The 6,348-nt window shown below is 23.6% G+C and overlaps 1 protein-coding gene across 2 annotated transcripts in view; it reads right to left on the bottom strand.

Moving 5' to 3' along the window:
- The window catches only part of LOC108753888 (mannosyl-oligosaccharide 1,2-alpha-mannosidase IA), a 619,733-nt gene that overhangs the window by 293,829 nt on the left and 319,556 nt on the right, over positions 1–6,348 (bottom strand). The gene's annotated exons all lie outside the window — the stretch shown is intronic.

The following is a 6,348-nucleotide window of genomic DNA, read 5'->3' as shown; positions in this document are numbered from 1 at the left end:
TCAATAAAATTGAAAGTATATAATTAATTTTTCAGACATAAATTGAGAGCCGATGATTGCAAATTCTTCCCAATCTTAAAAACTGTAATAATTTTATTGCGAAAAAATATTGCCTCGGCCGGGAGCTTATGTAAGAATGTGCGAATCGCTATATATGAATATGTTTCTACTAAAGTCACATTAAAATTATTTCTGAATATTAATGTAATTAATACTTAAAATTTATTTACCTGAGTAATGATAGTAGATGTCAGAATAATAGAAGAAATTACCCATTGAATCTTTTTCATTGTTGGATCTTGATATGGCCACAAACCGACTGAAGATAAAAAAATACGATGTATATTATAATAGCGATATATGTTTCTTGCAAGATCCATATTCGTTTAATGGGCGAAAACGTTTATTCGTTCGCCATTCAAGATAAATTCTTATGATTATTCAAATCATTTTATTAAGTCTATAGACTTTCAATTTCTACAATTCTCAAATTGCAGTTATTCAAAATTGCAATGCTATTAAAAAAAAGATACATTTTCTTCCTTTCTTTTTATTGAGTGTTTTCAGCAATATAAGTTTATGATGTTTAAAGACAAACAAAAAAGAAGTTACAAATTATTTAAATTGCTTAAATTACTTTGTGCTCTAAAGCAACGGTTATAGTATATGTTTTTTCCTTTACTAAATTAACGCTTTTATTTTTTTTTCACTGACGCAAGCGCAGTAGGCAGCGAATGGAACATCAATGCCGCCCAAACACAATACATTCGTATTTAGTTCATTCTGAGAACAACACCTTTTCTTATTACTCGATTTATTGTAGTTCTAAAACTTAGTGAAGCCATTAATGAAAACTTGTGAAGTAAAGTGCACTTTAATTTTCACGTTTAACTATCATTTTTAACATAACATTTATAAGTATTATATTAAAATAAAAACAGATTAAATTATACGGAAGCTTAAAAAATAATTTTAATTCAAACAGATTAATATATTTAAATTTTTATTTTAAATATAGATTGATACTTTTTAATTGTTATTTTCTGTAATCTATTTTACAGAGAATCTATATCAAAAGCATTGTATAAATATTTGCAAGTTAACAATCGTATTATTATTACTATATTTGTGTGCAAACATAGTTGTAGATAATTATTTTATAGGCAAACAAAATCTTTCCCTTTATTAATGTTTATAATGCGTGAATCATTCAATATTATATTTTCAAATTCTTTTTTTATTTAATTACTATTCATGAAATATAACTCATAAGAGTGTGTAATAATGAGCAAATAAAAAAGCTAATTGATACATATTTATAGGTTAGGCAATAAATTTTAAATATTTACTGCTAGTTTTATATTATACTCTAATTCCTAATATTTCAAAATTGTACTATTTTAATGTGAATTTTAATTATTTAATGCAATAGTAATATTGAACTACATATGGTATAATTAAAAAAGCGTTAAAAATGTAAGTTATAATTTATTAATATAATATATAGTAATAATAAATAAAAACGGTATGTCGAATTAATAACATATAAATAGTCTTAAATTCCCAACTTAATGTTTTTGATCTAATATAAAATATTCTAAAAGTAACTATTATTTTCGATTAGAAATCACTATGTTTTCACTTTTTGTAATAAGTTTCATTGTTGCATTGTTGAATAAATTATTGTGAAGTAAGATAGTGATAGGCTCGCAAGCTAAGAAAATAAATTCATTATTTTGGAGAAAACTGTATACAGAAGTAAGATTTATTATTACATCTATGATACAAATTACCGTAGTAAATAGTTCCAGTGACACACAATACAGGTCACCCAAAATAAAGTTGCAAGATTTCATGCTCCTTTGCATCATGAACAGTAATAATTTTTGCATTTGCACAGGCGCCACATACCATTGAGTATCATATCTAGAAATTATTATAATATTCTCATATTTTATTGCACTAAAAAGAAACTATTCAATTCATCGCACTTCGTGCATTTAAATATAATTGATGAGAATGTCATTATAATTGTAAGTATTTGCTTATTTCAGTAATTCTTTATATTTGCCTATAATATTATTAATGGCATTTGATTTATTATGAAAATAATTTTGACATAAAATTGAAACTACATATACATAATAATGTTTCATCGGCACTTACGTTTTTCTAAAAATTCCTGTACTACTATCTATAATCTTCTGTCCAATGTAATTACATATAAACAAATAGGAAAACTGAGAAGATACAAATACCACATGTAGTGGTACGAGATCTTTTCTTTCATCCGGTAAAATGGTAACTTGACAAAGCTAAAATGTATTGAAAAAATTTACATTATATTTATATTCTCCATATACTCGAATAAATAAACATGAGAATACTTTTATTAACATTATTACGATTAATTTATAGTGTTAATAAATTAGTTTTTTACTTACACGGAATAAGTTTATACTCAAAGAAGCTACGCCCAGAATAATTAGAATAAAATATGATAATGATAATGTAGATGTCAAATATTCAAAATACCTTTTAAAAATTTTTTATTGTATCATTAAAAATATTTATTATAGATAATTGCGAAAAATCAAAACATAATACGTATAACAGATTAAATTATTAATAAAATTAGAAGATAAATAAAAATCGGAGTATCCGTAATAATGAAAAATATGAGAAATATTTACAAATTATGCAAAATAAAAATTAAACAAAAATTTTTGTTTACTAAAATGTGTGCCTATAATAGACAGAAAAATAAAAAAGAGTTTTTTAAGTAATTGAAAAAAAAGAAATAATTCTAAAAAATCAAAACAATGCTAATATTATTAATGAAATAATAAATTACCAACTCGAGAGTTCTTTGATGAAGCTCTACAGCCTCAATTAATTTAACACGGATATTTTCTTTATTTAAGGTTAACATTGATACGCCCTTATCCAATGCACATATTATTCGATAACTATAACAAAAATATGGAATAGCCAATAATTACATACAATTATTAGATTAATTATTTTTTCATATATATAAATTTTCAGTATATAATTATCTTACCAAACTATTTCAAACATGCCGCAAGCATGATAAAAGTACGTAAGAGCCAAGGTCTCTGTAGTTATAACAGTTGTAATTCCCATAACAATAGCTACGATTATATGCAATAATATTGGATAAAAATATTTTTGTTCATCTAAAAAATATTCTACTAGAAATGGTAGTTGTCGCGTGCGTGATTCATTTAATGGTGCCACAATATCAAGAATATCTGGCAAAAACGGTATTGAAATGTAAACAATAGTAGGAGGATATATTACGCCTGAAATCATAAAATACCTAAAGTGTTGTGCTGTAAGAAATTACGAATAAATCATCCACAAAAAACTAAAATATTTCTACTTCATATGTTCTGTTTGGTTCGGTACACAGTTGGAAAATTTGTGTTAAATTTATCATATTTCATGTCTCAAACAATTTATTTAAATTTTTGTATTAATTTAATACAAGATGAATATGTTAGAAAGTAACATAAATATTACATAAAAGAAGTTAACACAAAAAATGAAACATAAATACAATTTATAAGCATATTTCTTCATTAAAATTTTAATAAAATTGTAATAATATAATATGTTAAATTAATATATTTAAATAAATTTTACATTTAGTATATAAAACAAACACATTTTATTCATGTATCTCAGAATCTTTTAACAAACATTATTTATATGTTATTATTCATAAATTGTGTTGTTTTAACACTAAGAAATAATAAATATTAATTTAACAAAATATTAAAATAACAAAATCACATTATGTTAAATAAATTTAATATTCAGACAAAAATTCGATGCAAAATTTTAACAAGGACTTAAGTGGACGTTTCTGACACAAATACAAAATATTTTTACTGTGTATCCTACCCAAAAATGTGTACATATATCTTCTTGCAATCTTGGCATATTTCCGTATTATTTCAACTTCTTCTTCATCTTGTAACACATTCCAATCAATTCGAATGTGTTCATTTAATTCTTTAATCTGTTTCATGTGTTGTTAAATTTATTAAGAAAAAACTCAAATAATCGATGAATTAATTTCAAGTAACCACTTACCCTTTGAGATTGTATATAAAAAGTACTATATTTTAAAAGATAAACTATGGAAGGAATAGCGAATGCCAGATCGGTGAACACATACTCCAAATTAAATTCCATTGTAAATAATTTCAACAACTGAAATCATAAATTGTCTACATATTATCGAGTTAACAAAAAGTTAACAAAAAATCTTCTTTTATCAATCAAGAACACAAAGTGTACATCTCGTCGAACAAATCAAAGAATTACATTTATATAAATAATCCTTTATGTATTTTGTTTTATTAAGCTTTAAATGGCTTATCCATGTTTTTAAATTTTTATTAATATTTTTAACATAATTTTAAAAAATATTCTTATTCAACAACATATTACGCAGAGCACCTTGTTCGTTATATATTTGCAAAAATAATTTATTTTCACCCACTTATATTATAGAATTGTAATTTGAATTTAAAAATATCAAAGTGTAACTATATCATTGTAACAAAATATATCATTAAAATATGTGTGTGTGTGTGTATATATATATATATATACACTAAAATATTTATATATATATATATATATATGTATATATTTGCAAGATTATATTAGGAATACCAATTTGCAACATGAGTGTGAATAGTCATTTCTGATATACTTTTGTATAGATGAATCTGTTGATAAAAGTTGGTTATCACGTCATAATTTTGAGAAAATGCATTAAAGAGGCATGCAAAAAACAATAATTTTAAAATTTTAAAACGTTATAGAACTAATAACAAGCTTTTTTTACTGAATTTTATTATTGCCATATCAGAATATCAACTTTTATCTTTAAAATGCATTTTGGTTCATGTTAATATCATTTTTGGTGTTCGAAACAAGCAAATTTAAAAAAAAAAGTTTTTTTCCTATATAACAGTGTCTGACAAAATTTAACTTTTTTTCATCAAGAGTGTAATAATTATTTTTAACGTATTTTTTCTTATTGAACACGAATCCATTGACGAAAGTTGACTATCATGTCAAAATTTTGAAAAAAATGGCGTCGAAGGGAATCATATTTTAAATAATTAAGTGTTTGTTATAACTGAGAGCCAACTGTTCGAATAACAAATTCGTGTTTAGCAAACAAGAAAATATATCAGAAATAGCTATTCACAATCATCTAGCGAAAAAAGTCAAATTTTGTTTCAGTGTAATTATATATTTAATTATATATGTAACCCTATGTTTTATAATGAAATAATTCTAATGTCAAAAATAAAAAACTAATATCTTTTTAAAATTATATAAAAAATCTTTAAAAAAAAATTACAGAAACATACATAAAAAGTGTTTATATATAATACATTCAAATTTAGCTTAGGATTTTTGTGCTGCAATATTAAAAAATAAAGTACTTTATATAAGTATTAGGTAACTTTATTTTTTAATATAGCATTAAGTAAAAATATTATAAAAAATGAGCAATTAATCAAGTAAATATTATAAATGAGTTGTTTAAAGATAACAGATTATTGTATAATATAGACAATTTGATATATGTATGTAAGATTATAATCTAATAAAATACTGACAATACATTATTATATAGTATCAATATTCCACCTACATGTAAATATAGTTCTATTTTTAATATTTTGTAAATTATACCTGAGCAATTATTACAAATAGAATTGTAAAAATGAAGAAAATTATGTGAATTCGTTTAAAGAATGAGTCACCATATGGCCATAGACCAAGTAACACTAAAAAGATTCGATTGAGTTTATAGTAGTGATATCCAAGAAATTCCATTTCTCTTTGAAAAGTTTGTTGCGTACGCTTGTTCAAAGTACTTTGGTCTCTTTCACTTCAGCAATACACTTTATTAGAAACTATTTTTTCTTTTGGAAAAACTTTCGTTTATAGTTTCAGATATTAACCAATTTTGCAAATTCCAATTTAATGTAATAACAACAAAGCGAGAAAATAATGATAAAATGAAGAAAATATTCGAAGCACGATAAGAAAAGTGGTGTTAGCAATTATGTAAATTACGCTCTTATACAATACTATGAATTCTATTAAATTTTATCAAAGTGTTTCTTGGGATTACTTTATTTTATTTGTTACCTACGCAAGCGCACTTATAGTTACTTCCCATTTCACTTAATCTATATATTAGTATTCTCCTACTTATTGTGCATTTATACGTTTCCTTTTATCTAGCTAAGAAATACAGAGACATAACTCTATATATGTATATACATA

The sequence above is a fragment of the Trachymyrmex septentrionalis genome, unplaced genomic scaffold (assembly GCF_001594115.1).
Source record: "Trachymyrmex septentrionalis isolate Tsep2-gDNA-1 unplaced genomic scaffold, Tsep1.0 scaffold73, whole genome shotgun sequence".
NCBI classification, from domain to species: Eukaryota; Metazoa; Arthropoda; class Insecta; order Hymenoptera; family Formicidae; genus Trachymyrmex; species Trachymyrmex septentrionalis.
The sequence above is the reverse complement of the archived record's forward strand: the minus strand, read 5'-3'. Positions and strand labels throughout refer to the sequence as shown.